Genomic DNA, 17,824 nt, shown 5'->3' on the forward strand with positions numbered 1-17,824 from the left:
GTCCCAATGGAAAAATCAGGATTTTGTCATGATTATCTAAATTTTTTTCAGCAAATTTTCAGGGCCAGAATTTTGTTGAAGTTAACATGAAATTGTTCAAATTGCACAGATTAATAAATCAAAGACAAAGATCTTATTATTATAATTATTCTGGAATGAGGGTGAATATGTTGCCTTTACTTACTAAGTTGTACATACTTTATTTTTGTTAGCTTATGGTTGCAATAGAGACTACTTAAAAAATTCTGCTAAAAGGATGACTATTAAATATATACATTAGGAGAAGAAAGGGAAAAATGAAGGGGGAGGGGAATCAGGGGGAAATGAACCATGAGCGACTATGGACTCCGAGAAACTGAGAGTTTTAGAGGAGAGGGGGGCGCAGGGATGGGTTAGCCCGGTGATGGGTATTAAGGAGGGCACGTATTGCAGGGAGCACTGGGTGTTATACGCAAACAATGAATCATGGAGCACTATATCAAAAACTAATGATGTACTGTATGGTGACTAACATAACATCAAAAAACAAAACAAAACAAAATAAAATAGAAAAAAAAATAAAATAAATGTATACAAATTTTGGAGATGATTATGTTATATCCTTTTGAAATATGTTAAAAATATCTGAAAATTCAAAAGAAATATGACTTACCATTCTACTAAAAAGAAGTCATATATTTTAAAGTAGTCCAAATAAAGTTTCCAAAATGTTCTTTAAATTTATATATAAATCAAAAAAAGTACTTCAACTGCCATTTTAACTATTCTAGAGCTCTTTATATAAATAAATACTAAAACATATTAAATATATAATTCCTTATGTGATACTGGTTTTCTTATTTGTTAAACTAAAAATCTTATAGAAATAGCTGTTAAATTCAACTAAAATGTGAGTTTTTGGTATAATTAGTGACACAACAAAAATTATATTATAAAATAGAATTTGAGGCCAATATGATTAAGTAAATGTAATTTGAATTATCAGTATTAATCTAAATATTAAAGTTTTGCTTATAAATAATATTCATTTCCAGAAATTCATATTTTAGGATATCTTTATGGTTTTTGTTTTTGTTTTTGTTTTTTTGACAGAGAGAGATACAGCGAGAGAGGGAACACAGCAGGGGGAGTGGGAGAGAGAGAAGCAGACTTCCCACTGAGCGGGGAGCCCAATGTGGGGCTCGATCCCAGGACCCCGGATCATGACCCTAGCTGAAGGCAGCCGCTCAACTGACTGAGCCACCCAGGCGCCCCAGGATATCTTTATGTTTTAATAGAAATTATAAACATCAGTGAACTTATTGAGTCAATCCAATTAACTATTTAAGGCATGTAAGTAGATAGCAAAGGCAACAAGAGTTACCCCATGCACCATGTTTGATAAAATGCGAGAAAATACAAGAAAATATGAACTAAAAGTATTAACAGTCTATGGGTTTCATTAACCTAAAGACACAAATTAGGTCAAATTTATAATAATACCAGTCTCCATTTGCTATATTGGTGTATTAGGATTTAACAGAGGATGATCCAAAGAATTCCCAGGACCCAAATACATTTCCTAGAATCTTTTCTGGTCACCATTACTACATGAGTATATTCTGACTACCCCTTAAGAAAGACACACAAACCATTCCCTCAGTTCCTTGCTTCTTAGGAAGTTGTCTTTCTAGATTTCCTCTTTATATTCCACATTTGAAAAGTTTGAAAGTCATAAGTTCTGCCTTCACAATAACAACAACAAAAAAAAAGCTGAGCAGTTGAAAACCAATGATTTTTCTTAGATTCATTAGAATATTGAGGTCACAGGTGTCAAAACAAAAATTCTACTGGACAGAATTAAACAAGCAAGGAAGACTTTCTTCAAAATTATTGAAATAGGGGAGAGAGACTAAACTCAACTCCACTGGAACAGAAAGCAGAATTTTTAAGTACTGGGGTGAGCAAGTGAAAAATCTGGAGGATATTATTCATAAAATAAAAGTACTAGAAGAGGTTAACATCAGTGGGATATAGTGGGCACATTAAATTATTCTGAGTTTGCCAGTATTTTTCTGTGTAATTGGGCCTTCTGAGTTTGCTGTTTGGCACCCATCAAAGTTATACTCTGTACCCTCCTTTCAAAACTGAAAGATAGGGGTCCAACCTTTTGATATTTATATTTCATAGAGATGATTCCTAGATCTTTAAGAAGGACATTACTGGGGCTCCTGGGTGGCTCAGTTGGTTAAGTGTCTGCCTTCAGGTCAGGTCATGATCCCAGGGTCCTGGGATCGAGCCCTGCATTGGGCTCCTTGCTCAGTGAAGAGCCTGATTCTCCCTCTCCTACTTCCCCTGCTTGTACATTCTCTCTCTCTCTCTCTCTCTCTCTGTCTCAAATAAATAAATAAAATCTTAAAAAAAAAGGACATTACTGGGTTGTGAAATAGGCAAGAGTTTGGAAGAAGATTTATATTAATTACCAAGGGACAAAACAAGAATTGACAGTTATAAATATTCTAAAGTAAATTGTTCAAGGAAAGGGAGTTCAGAAATCCATAATAAGGAAGAAAACTGTCTAAAATTTAGATATCTCAGGGGGACATTAAGGCTGTCTTGGTCACAGGAGAAACTATCACTCTGAAAATGTAGGAAACAATAAAATACAAAAAGAGAAAGAGAGAGAGATCAGCTCTTCTGAAGCAGAAGCTGCTGAATCCAGTAAACTTGATAGACCACTTACATATTAACTGATGAATTCTTGGAGGCAGTCTGTGTGTACTGGATGTCCTAGCTAATGCTATAAGACATGAAAATAAAATGAAAGTTATACTAATAAGGAGGGGAGAAAGAAAACTGTTTTGTTCACAGATAACATGATTAGGTAGAAAACCTCAATGAATCAACATCAACCAAAAAAAAAACTGTGGAATTAAGGATTAATTCTACTTAATTTACATAATACAATGTTAACAAATTAGCTGTTTTTTTATAATGAGCAATGAACAATTGAACAATTAAAATTTGAATTTAAAATCATAATAAAATTTATATTAGCACCAAAATAAAGGAAATACATAGGTATAAAACCAACAAAATATGTACAAAATCTAAATGAAGAAAATAACAACTATGATGAGGGAGATCAAAGAATATAAATAAATCAAGAGATTTTCATGGATGGGAAGACTCAATTTTGTTAAGATCTCAATTCTTCTCAACTTTATGAAATCCCAATCAAAATTCCAGAAAGTTATTTTGTGGATATTGACTAATTCTCAAGTTTATTTTTATTTATTTATTTTTAGTTCTCAAGTTTATATGGAGAGGTAAGATACTCAGAAGCACTGAAACAATATTCATATGACTGAGAAGAGAATGTCCTTCCTGTATGAAATCCAAGAGCAAAGAATATGAGAGTTCACTGATTCTACATAGCTGAAATGAAAGACACCCCATGTTTGTAGATTGGAACACTTAAAATCTTACAATATCCATGCTAACAGAAGTGATCCAAAGATTCTGTGTAATCCCTAACAAAATCCCAGTGGCAACTTCTTTTTGTGGAAAAAGAGTAAAATATCTTACAATTCATATGGAATGTCAAGGGACTCTGAATAGCCATAATAAACTTGAACTAGAACAAAGCTGGAGGACTTAAATTACCTGATATCAAAACACATTACAAAGCAAAAGCAATTAAGACTACATTTTATTGGCATAAAGGCAGATATATAGAAGAATTGAAACAGAAAAGAAAGTCCAGAAGTGAACCTTTGCATATAAGAACAAATGATTTTTGAAAAGGGTGTCAAGACCATTCAATGGGGAAAGAATCATCTCCTCAACAAACGGTGCTGGGAAAAATGGATATCCCTGTGCAAAAGGATGAATTAGTACCCTTAGCTAATACCATGCATAAAATTTAACTCAAAATGGATCAAAGATGTAAGACCTAAAACTATAAAACTCTATAAGAAAATCTAAGGAACAATTTCAGGATATTTGATTTGCCAGTGATTTCTTGGATATGACACCAAAAGCGCAGGCAACAAAATTTTTAAAAAGTGGGCCTACAGCAAACTTTAAAAAGAAGGATTAAAGGAAACAACAGAATGAAAAGACAACCTACATAGTGGGAGAAAATAACTGCCAATCTTATATCTGATAAGGATTAATATCCAGAATATATAAGGAAATTCTACAACTCAACAACAACAATTAACTCACTTAAAAAATAGGTATATGACTTGAATACATATTTCTCCAAAAAAGATACACAAGTGATCTTTAAGCACATGAAAAGAGGTTTAATATTACTAATATCACCAACATTACTGCTAATTACCTCACACCCATCAGGATGCTCTTATCAAAAGAACAAAAATTAATAAGTGTTGGTGAGGATACAGAGACATTGGAACCCTTATGCACTGTTGGTGGGAAAGTTAAATGTTAAAGCCATTATGGAAAACAGTATGAAGTTTCCTCAACAATTTTTAAAAAACAATAGAATAACTATAAGATCCAGCAATCCCACTTCTGGATATATACCCAAAAGATTCAAAGCAAGATCTTGAGGGGTATCTGTGTACTTATGTTCATTGTAGTATTATCCACAATATCCAATAGGTAGAAGCAACCCAAATGTTCATTAACAGGTGAACGGATAAAGAAAATGTGAGAGGTGCCTGAATGGCTCAGTCAGTTAAGCATCTGACTCTTGATTTTGGCTAGGTAAAGATCTCAGAGTCATGAGATTAAGCCCTGTGTCAGGCTCCATGCTGGGCACAGAGTCTGCTTGTCCTTCTAGCTCTGCTCCTCTCTCTCTCTCTCTCTCTCTCTCTCTCTCTCCAACAAATAAATAAAATCTTTAAAAAAAAAAGAAAAAGAAAAAGGGGTGTATACATACAATGGAATATTATGCAGCCTTAAAAAATAAGGAAATCCTGGAACATACTACAACACTGATGATCCTTAGGATATTATTCAGTTAAGCAAAATAAGTTAATCACAAAAGGACAGATAACCATATAATTTCTCTCATAGGAAGTGTCCAAATAGAAAAAACAATCGTAGAAACATAAAGTAGGGGACGCCTGGGTAGCTCAGTCGATTAAGCGTCTACCTTGGGCTCAGGTCGTGATCCTGGGGTCCTGGGAGCAAGTCTGGCATTGGGCTCCCTGCTCAGCAGGAAGTCTGCTTCTCTCTCTGCCTGCCACTGCCCCTGCTTATGCTCTCTCTCTCTCTCTGACAGATAAATAAATAAAATCTTAAAAAAAAAAAAGTAGAAAATTGGTTGCCAAGGGATGGGGAGATGGAAAAGGGTAGTTAGTATTTAGTGGTTATAGAGTTTCAGTGTTGCAAATGAAAAGGTTCTGGAAATCTGTTGCCCAATAATGTAAATATACTTTTTTTTACTTTATTAAAATACTGAGTTTATTTCACATGTATGTTTTTGTCTCCCCACCATTTCCATTTGTCTGACCACCACTACTACTATATCCTATCGTGACAGTCCTATACATACTTAAAAACCAAGCAAAGGGTGGAGTTCACCTTTAAAAACTAAACAATTTGGACAACACATTTGTGGTAATGGAACACGGACATTTATCAAACATGGTAGGGAAAGTTCTCGCTCTGCATTATAAAAAGGATATCCAGATATCAACTGTTACAGAAATGAAATAAGACTGAAAATTTTAACAAACTGTTTAAACTCTTTTCTTTGAAAGACTTCCTCCACTGCCAGAGGTCTTCAATAGCCTCTCGGTCAGTCATCCAGAAGCAATTATTCACATAATTGATGAACTTGGCTTCCGCTATGGGAAGAGAACCATCTTTTCCTATACTTGCTTGCATTTCTCCTTTAATGTCTTCTACAGAACTAAGTCATTTTGGTGTTTTGGGGAATCTTTTCCTGTTTTTTTTGTTGTTGTTTTTTTGTTTGTTTGTTTTGAAATATTCATGACCTTTTGATCTTGGTGTTGATGGTTTCGAGTCTTTTACATTCTGGTTTGATTTTTGTGCATTTTTTGGGTGGACTATCTCATGCAGATTTCTTTACTGGAGCCTTTTCTTCTGCTTCCTCCTCCTCCTCATCATCTTCAGCAGCAGCAAGTTTTACTTTTTTCTGTGGAACCTTGCTACCACTTCCAGGGGCAGAATGCTTTCTGGATATACTAAGTGGTTCACGTCTCTTCCTCTTCATCTTCTGGCTCTGCATCTTCCTCCAGAGCTAAGTGCTGTCCACTAATATGCACAGGCCCTGAACACCGTAGGACCACAGGTGGTTATTTCAAAGCCCCCAAGGGAAACTGTTGGCCCTACAGACATTTTGAGAGTTGCCAGTGTGACTTTAATTGGACCGCCTTCATAATTCCTTGCCTCTGCTTCAACAATGTGCATTTCATCCTTTGCACCAGATCCTAAACTGACTGTTCTTAAAGATAACTGTGCTCATATTCATCATTATCCACCTTAAAGTGATAATCTTTGTCAGCCTTTAGTTCACAACCAAAAAGATAGTTCTGGGGCCTCTGGGGGCTCATGTCCATGTCCATCAAATCTTCCACACTTAGGTGGGAGAGAAGGTGGACAGAGATAAATGACTACTGTTCCACAGAATAGCCGTGCAGGATGGAATCACACCAGGGACAAATGTGAATATACTTAATACTACTGAACTATATATTTGAAAAGGGTAAGATGATAAACATTATCTATTCTTTTTTAAAAATTGGCAAAGACTGAGTAGACATTTATGAAAATAATGTATGTAAATGGTCAATACACACATGAAAGAAAATGCTCAACATCACTAATCATTAGGGAAATATAAATCAAGCCACAATGAGCCACAATGAGATACCACTTTATACTCACTAGGATGTAACAAGTGTGGTAAAGATGTCGAAAATTGGAAACTCATGCATTGTTACTAGTGGGGCTGTAAAATGATGCAAATTGTGGAAAACAGTATGATGATCCTCAAAAAAGTCAAAATATCATTGGTCCTTTGATCCATCAATTCCACTTTGGGGCATATATGCCAAAATTGAAAACAGGGACTCACACAGATACTTTTTATTTTATTTTATTTTATTTTATTATGTTAATCACTATACATTACATCATTAGTTTTTGATGTAGTGTTCCATGATTCATTGTTTGCATATAACACCCAGTGCTCCACGCAGAACGTGCCCTCTTTAATACCCATCACCAGGCTAACCCATTCCCCCACCCCCTCCCCTCTAGAACCCTCAGTTTGTTTCTCAGAGTCCATAGTCTCTCATGGTTCATCTCCCCCTCCAATTTCCCCCACTTCATTTTTCCCTTCCTACTATCTTCTTCTTTTTTTTTTTTTTAAACATATAATGTATTATTTGTTTCAGAGGTACAGGTCTGTGGTTCAACAGTCTTACACAATTCACAGTGCTCACCATAGCACATACCCTCCCCAATGTCTATCATCCAGCCACCCCATCCCTCCCACCCCCCACCGCTCCAGCAACCCTCAGTTTGTTTCCTGAGATTAAGAATTCCTCATATCAGTGAGATCATATGATACATGTCTTTCTCTGATTGACTTATGTCGCTTAGCATAATATCTTCTAGTTCCATCCATGTCATTGAAAATGACAAGATTTCGTTTTTTTGGATGGCTGCATAATATTCCATTGTATATATACACCATGTCTTCTACGACCCAGCAATTGCACTACTGGGTATTTACCCCAAAGATACAAATGTAGTTATCCGAAGGGGTACATGCACCCCAATGTTTATAGTAACAATGTCCACAATAGCCAAACTATGGAAAGAGCCAAGATGTCCATCAACAGATGAATGGATAAAGAAGATGTGGTATATATACACACAGGTACTTTTATAACTGTATTCATAACAACATTATTCACAAAATTCAGAAAGTGGAAAGGAAGCAACCCAAGCGTCCATTGAATGATAAATGAATAAACAAAATGTGGTATGTACTCTCAATGAAATATTATTCAGTCTTAAAAAGGAAGGAAATTCTAATTCATGCTACAATGTGGATAAACCATGAAGCCTTAAAATACGTGAAGTAAGTCTGCCACAAAAAGACAAACATTGTATGATTTTCCTTGTAGGGCATTCTTAGAGTGGTCAAATTCATAGACACAAAGAGTAGAATAGAAGTTACTCTGGGCTAAATGGAAAGGGAAATAAGTTACTGCTTAAGGATACAGAATTTCTATTTGGGATGATAAAAAATTATTGAAAAAGTGGTAATGGTCACACAACATTGTTCATGTGCATAATGCTACTAAATTGTATACTTATAAATGATTAAAATGGTAGCTATTATGTTATTTTACCACAATTAAAAAATGGAAACAGGAGGTGCCTGGGTGGCTCAGTTGGTTAAGCATCTGCCTTCGGCTCAGGTCATGATCTCAGGGTCCTGAGATGGAGCCCTGTGTAGGGCTCTCTGCTCAGTAGGGAGTCTGTTTCTCCCTCTTCCTCTGCCCCTCCCCCCCAAGCTCTCTCTCTCTCTCTCAAATAAAAAATAAAAAATGGAAATGAATATGAGTTTATTACGGGGCCTCTTTATAACAGGAGGACTAAAGAAAGTATTTATATTTAAGCTAGACAGTAAAACATTTTAGAAGAGAGGAAGTGAATCAACAAGGAAGTTTATATGGGGAAGGAAAATATGTAACAAAACAGGGATAAGTGTGATTTGAAATATATAAGAAGTGTCAGAATAAAGTATGGAATCAATTCTACAGATAATGAGAGGAAGCTGAACCACATAGCTTTAATTGTTGGATAGAATGTCTGCTCACTGGGGCACCCAGGTGGCTCAGTCAGTTAAGCATCTGCCTTCGGCTCCAGTCATGATCCCAAGGTCCTGGGATTGAGCTCCATGTCGTGCTCCCTGCTCAGCAGGGAGTCTGCTTCTCCCTCTCCCCCACCCCCCATCCCTGCTCATGTTCTCTCTCTCTCTCATTCACTCTCTCTCTCAAATAAATAATAAAAAAAAGAATGCCTGCTCTCAATAGTACATTTTTTGTTTGCTTGATATTGTCCTTTGATTTTGCATAAATGTTTTCTACACTATATGCTTTAGTATATTTAATAATAAGGTATACATTCAGTCAGTATTTAGCAACTGTTTCTTTATGTCTTCTTTCTCTTTCTTTCTTTCTTTCTTTCTTTTCTTTCTTTCTTTCTTTCTTTCTTTCTTTCTTTCTTTCTTTCTTTCTTTCTTTCTTTCTTTCTTTCTTCCTTCCTTCCTTCCTTCCTTCCTTCCTTCCTTCCTTCCTTCCTTCCTTCTTTCTTTCTTTCTTTCTTTCTTTTTCTTTCTTTCTTTCTTTCTTTCTTTCTTTCTTTCTTTCTTTCTTTCTTTCTTTCTTTCTTTCTTTCGTTCTTTCTTTTTTAGTTTTGATGACATTTCTCTACTTCTCTGAGATCAGAAGCAGTTATCAGCAATCAGGGCAGAGATACTTGGTATTTAGAGGACAGGGTTCTTTTTGTGCACCCTGGCTCCCACAAGCTCTGTGGCCAAGCTGCTTCTGGAACACTTGCTGAGCTGCTACTATGGCTAGAGGGGTTCAGGATGGGTAGGTGCTACTGTGCTAAGAGCTGAAATTGAAATTAACTTCTGTTTACCATACAAGCCTTCTCCTGGAAATTCTAAGCCTTCAGTAGACTCAGGTTCTAATATAGTTACATCAGGCAGATTCCACCACTGCAATGTTATCTCAGTAGGGAGACATTCCTGGTGCTTCCTACTCTGCCATTTTCACAGAGAATTATATATATACATATATATATATATATATATATATATATATATCTCACACATACACACATATATACACACATACATATATGTGTGTGCATGTATACATGTATGTATCCATATATGGCATATACATATATGTATGTGTGTATACAGAAAGATCTATATATGTATGCAGGTATATATATATGAGGTATACATTAATATATGTATATATAAGATTATATCTTTAAACTGTTAAAGGTAATTTAGAGAGTGAGGGGAAATTTGGAGGAATATAGTCTAGATAGTCCTAAAATTTCTTGAAATGTAAGTCAATCAATAGTACATTCTATATATGGGATACATATTTTCTAACAGCTAGAAGAAATGAGATATTTGGCAATATGTTGATGAATTTAGGTCATGAAAATCCAGGATTATTTATTAAATATTTGAATTTGGGTTTGTATGTGTGTGTAACCCTCTGATTATGTATTGTTATAATCAAGTTGATCAAAGACGAGGCACCTAATTATAAGTGGAGATCATTTTATGATGCATTTTTATTTTTGTCCTTGGGGAGTATGATGGTGTGATTCCACATACTGAATTTCCACCTTCCATATAAATTTCCTTATTATTTCTGGATAACTTTTGTTTTTTCCTTTCCCTCTTTTTTTTGAGTATTTATTTTATGCTAACATTTTTACAGCCTGTTGAATGACTATCAACACATAGGTCAGTTAAAAGTGTCCATAGAGCACAGAATATGCTGCTAGAAAATATTTTGGAGATGTGCCTAGTCACTATTTACATTGGCACTTGCAGTCTGCAGTATAATCAAAATGAGTTAATGTAATGTTGCACTAAGTAAGCAGGTGGCTTAATTTTGCAGGAATTAAGCAGTCAGTAAAATAGGGAATTTGAATTTGGTCCATAAGCACAGGAGTTGCTTTAGTTTAGCAATGTTGCCAAACTTGGAAAGGACAGCAGGATTTGTGTGTGTGTGTGTGTGTGTGTGTGTACATAAATGAAAGGTAATAGAATATGAATAGAACTTGTTAGAAAATCTCTCAATATTGGAAAACAGATCATATCTTGATGATTGAAAGAAATGCTAATACTATGGAATTTTTTTCTTCCATCAGATTAAACAAATTGAAAATATAGATTCAAAAATGTTTTAAGTACATTCATATATTTTATTTATAATTTTATCTCTAATAGAATATATAGTAAAGGTATATCTCAACAATTGACTTTACTATAAGACTAAAAAATATATATTAGACTGATGCCTATATGCATAATGAAATGTGTACTTTATATGCCTCATCTTATTTATTTTTTCCAACATCTTTATAAAATACTAATTCTTAATTTATTATGGGGAAAGTACAATGTGTTTAGTTGAAGCAGTGTGGCCAAAATCAAGTACCTAATAAATTGTCCAGCTAGGATTTCAAGGCAGTCTTTCTTATATCAAGGTTCTGTGCTTGAAAAATTGCTAATGCTTCCATTTACTTGAGGAAAAACATCAAGGGGATGGATGAAGATTGAGGAGGGTAGTGCTTACTTCTGTCTTGACCTGGAAGAATTTGCTGAAGTAACATTTACATTTAGAAAAAAAAGAACATTATATTTCTAAGCTGTCATGGGGAGGGAGCAATAGAGAATATTATGAACAGAGGAATTATTATGAGCAGAGATATGCAGGTTCATAGTTTTTTTAGGAGACATGCCACACAGTCCAAACATATTTTGTAAGGTAATTTAGAGTCAGAGTGTTAAGGGCTTTCATTGAACTTATAAGATGAAACTTGAATTGTATCATATAGGAAATTACAAGGGATTTAGTAAAGGAAAATAGACTCCCCATCATAAATCATAACTTCATAATCTGTTCTGTTTTGAAGTATGATAAAATAGTGTATATATATATATATATATATCTCCATAGTATATATGTTGATTTATTTACCCCACAAATTTCAGTTACATTGGATTCAAGCAATTGCATTAAAATATAATTTGGATGTTGTTTTATTAAGGGCAGTGTTGAGACTTTGTGTCAGTCAAGTCCACTCACAGGTGCCTGAGTGGCTCAGTTGGTTAAGCGGCTGCCTTCGGCTCAGGTCATGATCCTGGAGTCCCGAGATCGAGTCCCGCATCAGGCTCCCTGCTCAGCAGGGAGTCTGCTTCTCCCTCTGACCCAACCCCCTCTCATGCTCTCTCTCTCTCTCAAATAAATAAATAAAATCTTAAAAAAAAAATCAAGTTCACTCACATATATGTTTTTCCCCTCCATATCTTTGCTACAAGAGACCCATCTATCCTACGGTTTATGGCACTATGATCCAAATTGTTCTTTTAATTCTGCATCTCAATCATTTTTATGATTTATTATTTTCTAGAAGGAACTAAAATGAAAATGCAGCAAGTTAAAAAGGTCAAAGGCTTTTGAATTAGAATTTTTTTATGATTCTTGCCTAAGCCCACACTTTGAACAAGATAGTTAACTCTCCAAAATATCCATTTTTTATCTATCAAGTAGTGGGGAATTCAGTTCTAATACATGATGTTGCTGTGAGAACAATGTAAGAAGGAGAACACATAGCATTAGTTTCTTTTTTTAAGGATTATTAGTTTCTATCTTTCCACCATGCTTACTCCTGGTCATTACTTTGAACTAGAATCAACAACCATTGAGTTTTGGCTAGAACGTACTCACCACATGTAGCAGCTTAATTTGGGTTTGATCTAGATAGTCAAGGCCAAATATGAGGTTTTGTTAGATCACGGTCATAACAGAGCTTGAATCATTATTTTAAGCCTCTCCCATCATTGGTAATATAGTTGCGGGGTTTCAGAAGGCATAGTGTTCATCAAGGTACAGTTTGATAGTAGTATCAAAATGTTTCGGTGTTGTTCTCAATTTTCAATTTCTTTCAGGTACTCCAAAACCAGTCTTTGAAAAGGAATAGGGCTTTAGCTTCCCAAACTGTACTGAATACCGAACTCATGTAGTGAACTTCTAACACTATGGATGACAAGCCCATATCAATTAAATCTGTATGTCTGCAGGTAAAAGCCAAGAATAAATATCAATATTTTTTTAAAGATTTTATTTATTCATCTGAGAGAAAGAGAGCACACAGGTGGAGGCAGGGCAGAGGGAGAAGCAGACTCTCTGTTCAGCAGGGAGCCTGACACAGGGCTCCATTCCAGGACCCTGAGATTCCAGACCTGAGCCGAAGGCAGATGCTTAACTGACTGAGCCAACCAAGAGCCCCTCAATATTTTAGAGACCTCTCTCTCCCTCCACCTCCTGGTGATCCCACTGTAGAGCAAAGTTTAAGAATCACTGGCTTTGCTTTATGTTCTCTTTCAATTTGAGGTTCAAACTAAGATTTTTATATGTAGCCCAAAAACCAAATTAAATTTAATTTAATCAAGTAATAAAATAAACAAAAATGATCTAGTTATTTAGTTTTAATTATCAGCTGCTGATAAAGGTTATAAATTGTCTTCAAACATTTGCGAGTGTGATTATTTATTGTCTAATGTGTGAAATAACATAAATCTTACATTACCGCATTTCTATAATTGTAAACACAAATTTTTAGCTTTCAGAGTTTGGCTTCAAATGGAGAAGGGGCATAAGTGGCAGAAATTTAATGCAGATATCTAAGGATTCTCTCCCTGTCAGTTTTCTCATTGAAAATGCAATGTTTCCTGGGTTTTATTCTTCCATCAAATCCAACAGAAGGCATGATGACATATAATCATCACCGTTCAGCTTAAATGGCTTTTAACTGCATTCAGCAGGACTTTCTATTAGAACTTATGTAATAAACTCCATTATCAAGTAGATATTACCAGAAATTGTTATCACTAACTCAAGTTGTATTATTTTGTGAATTCTAGTATATCTCATTTTATGATACTTGATTCCACTTAAATTATTTTCTTCTCTTGAAACATTTCTCTAACACTACCATCACTTTGTCATCAACTGTAACAGCTTTGCTCATTACACATATTATTGCAATTTGTCATTATTTAGGTAGCATTTACTATTGCTGAAGAATTACATGTTTTACCCTTATCACTTAGTTTTATAAGCTATATGTGTATATAAGTCGTATATATAAGCTTCTTTGGCATGTCATGCAGTTTCTCTTCACTCAATGAGCTGTTGACAAGATGTAGACATTGTGTCAGGAAATAGATCTATCACACAAAATAACCCAATTGCCTGCTTAATGATAAACAAGCTGAAGAGAAAACAGTGAAAGCATAGCTCTAGTAATCATGCCCAATCATGATCGTTATGTAGGATGCATTTTTATGAGTGCTAAATGTTTTTTTCTCCTTTTTTTTCTTTTTATAGTATGATGTCAGTATACATATGCTATTAGAAAAAATTTACCATGCATATTATTCTAGCAATATGCATTTATTAATTATTTGCAATAAAGACTAAGAATAATAGCATGATGACATAATAATCTAAATATATTCTATATTTTATTTTATATAACTTATATTGTATAAGAATTTAAGCCCAGTCACGATGTTGCCATCAAACACTACTGGCAAAATATAAGCTCATAATACAGCTTGGATAAATAATTAAAATTTACTACCAAGTTAATTTTAAAAAGCACTTGCACAGTCAGATCATGCTGGTTTTATGAACTGTTTATGCAACAGTGGGGGAACTCTATGTACATTCTGAATAAAAACATTAAGTATTCATGAAGTTATTGTGTGGTGTGTCTGGCAATACAGTATGCATACATTTATGTGAATATATAAATTGAACTCAGTGTTTTAAATATAAAACAAATATTGCTTACTATTTACAAAAGAACAGTTGAAGCAAATACTAGAAAATTTAAGTTTTTAAAAGTAACCAGATGTAGAAAAAAATTGATGGCGTATACTACACAATAATTCTAGGAGCTTACTAATTTCCCAGTATTTTTACAAGAAGAAATCCTTCAATTTAATTTATTCATGTTGCTTTTTGGTGCTCAGTGTAATCCAGTAACTGTCTGAAAAATATGTGTGTAATTCTTTTTTTTATTTTTTTATTTTTTTTAAAGATTTTATTTATTTATTTGAGAGAGAGAGAATGAGAGATAGAGAGCATGAGAGGGAAGAGGGTCAGAGGGAGAAGCAGACTCCTTGCTGAGCAGGGAGCCTGATGCGGGACTTGATCCCGGGACTCCAGGATCATGACCTGCGCCGAAGGAAGTTGCTTAACCAACTGAGCCACCCAGGCACCCAGGATGCATGTAATTCTTAACTGATTGTTGTTGCATAGCAAAAAATGTATATTCACACGAAACAAATTCCTACATTTTAAAATCATGTCTTAACAAAATCATGTCCTATGCATTATCCATAAACAACACTTTTGAAAAATTCAGACTTAATCTTTTCTGTTTAAAGTTGATCCAAACCTCTTTCTGCATTTTCAGACTTCATTTATGTTATACTTATTGTCTACAGAATCATTGAAATTTTTGAGATTCTCCAAATACTTTCTCTTCATTACTCATGTCTTCCTGAGTGACAAATTTCAGAGATTCACATAATAACGTCTTAAACTTCTCTTTGTTCCTGTCTCATTTACCACTTTGCATAGTGCCTGATGGGATGAGGTATGCATTCTATATTGTTTTCAAAGTAATAGCAACCCCTACACCCATCACCCATCAATCGGAACTAACTCACTATAGCATCCCCCATGGTCTAAATGCATTTTTAAACCTATTACTAACACTACTACTGCAAGGCTAATATAGATTACAGTTTCAAGTCAAAATAATTTTATGCCAAAAATTACTTTCCATTCTACTTCTTTAATACTCATTGAGATTACTAGAATCACTCTCTGTGGAGAAGTGATTCTTGTAGCATCTATAGAGGTTTAATCCATCACTTTGATTTTATTAGCGTGAAGTATGATCCACTCAGATAACAAGGCAATAATATAAAGTGTGCTACAACAAAAAGTATGATATGCAGAAAAAGTATTACCTCAGTGACTAGTACTGGCCACTTGTTATCAGTTTGTTCCAACTGCTGTTCATAGTATTGACTTCAGTTTTCTGTATCATTGAGACACTTAATTTGTTAAAGTATCTTTACTTTAATGCTAATAGAGAAGCTCAGGCATTTCTGCTAAACAACTACTAGATCTATTTTTTTCTTGTTTGTTTTTGAGAGAAAAATCTCCTTTCAATCCCATTAAAAATGATATGAGGATGTTTATCAGAAGAAAATACAACATTCAGTTACTGTCAACTTTATTTAGTCAGTCCTTCTGGGTACATTTAAATCCTTGTATAAAACTTGTAATGAAAGGTTATGACTGGTAAATTTGATAACCTCATAAATGAGAATTCTAGTAAAGCCTTTTTATAATTGGGGAAAACATTTTAATTAAATAATTTGTAAACTTTTTTGAAAATTCAAAAACAAAACGAGTATAAGGAAATTCAATATGTTGTTAACAAGTTATCCTCATCACAAAGACCCTGATAAGAGGAGACAAGAGAGTCTGAGATGAAGAGGGGACAGGATGGTAGAAGCAGTGGTGAGAGAGATTTGAAGATAGTGCACGGTTGTCCTTGAAAATGGAGGAAAGGATTTATGAGTGAAGGATGCAGGAGGCCTCTGAAGTCTGGAAAAGTTAAGAAAAGAAGCTCTCTCTTAGGGTTTCCACAACATAGCGTGCCAATATATGGATTTTAGGTGTTTTGACCTCTATAATTGAAGGATACTAACTCTGTGTTGTTTCAAGTCACCAAGCTTATAGTTTGTTACAGCAACAATAGAAAATTTATACCCTGAAAAAGCATTTTGCCATTGTTTATAAGGTGAGGAATAAATTTGTTTAAAAGGTTTTATTTATAATTCTAGCTTTCACTTAGCATTTGCTATGAGCCATCTCTGTGTGAATCACATATCTCAATATTCCATAAGCAAAGAGATAAAATTTACCCAGGTTTCCTTTTTGTAGCAGTTTGTTCTAATACCAATTAATAGAACTGAAATGCAGTTTGTTATTTAAATATGTTTATTATGTTTACTTTTTATAATTGAAATTGGATAAAAGTGCCTCTCTATTAGACAGATGTTTAGTTGTTTTAATCACTCTTGGATCTTACTTAGAAAACCTAATCCAAACCCTAATCATAAATATTCTTGGTGGTATGGTGAGCTTTTATCAGTGACTTTTAAATATTCCTCAAATTCTGCAATTCTCAGATTTTTACAAGATAAACAATTATTTTCAGTCTCAATTTAGTATATTAAAATTTGATCTCAGAAACTCTTAAGAGTATTCATTAATGCTCTTTACCGTTTAAGCCCTGCACCCTTCCTTCTGGGAACATAATGGGACTGTATTTCCCCAACTCTTTTGAAGATAAGCATGGTCATTCCATTGGCCAATAAAAAGTGAGAATAAGAAATAGCTGTCTGTATACTATTGAAACTTTAAGTGCCAGTGCACATCTCCCTGTTTAGACACAGGTGAATACTTGCATGGACATGGGACCTCCGTTAGCCTCCATTCCTTTGTCACCTGCCTGTCCCTTTTTAGGCATGTGGTATAAACAAGAAATAAACTTTGGTGTTTTTGGCCAATGAGATATTGGGTTATATTTTATAAACTACAACATTATAATCTAACCTGATTGATATATTATCACCTACAAATACCAAAACTAATTTCAATGATAAAAAAAACTACAGCATACTTAATCACTACATTTTTTATTTTTACTCTCATTGGTTTTGTCCACCATCATTATGAGATCTATATTCAATTTTGGGGATAGGGTAATGAATATCTGTATACTGATTAACTATAAATACAGGTTCTCTAGAAAGGAATACATTTTTAATAATTAATAAAATCGGCTGAATTTCTGTTCATAAATTTAATTTCCTGCCTAAAAATTATATTCCCAGGGCATACCAGCTTTTGATAATAAGTTTGGTTCAGCCAGTGTGCCACACAGGTTTGCTCTTGGATTTGACATAAGA

At 34.4% G+C, this 17,824-nt stretch overlaps 1 pseudogene; it reads right to left on the reverse strand.

Moving 5' to 3' along the window:
- Nucleotides 1–5,649: 5,649 nt before the first annotated feature.
- Nucleotides 5,650–6,551, reverse strand: LOC114210125 (nucleophosmin pseudogene; annotated as a pseudogene).
- Nucleotides 6,552–17,824: the final 11,273 nt, after the last annotated feature.

Source organism: Eumetopias jubatus, unplaced genomic scaffold (assembly GCF_037043125.1).
Source record: "Eumetopias jubatus isolate StellerSeaLion01/CBP00866 unplaced genomic scaffold, mEumJub1_p1.0 scaffold_3, whole genome shotgun sequence".
Taxonomy (NCBI): Eukaryota; Metazoa; Chordata; class Mammalia; order Carnivora; family Otariidae; genus Eumetopias; species Eumetopias jubatus.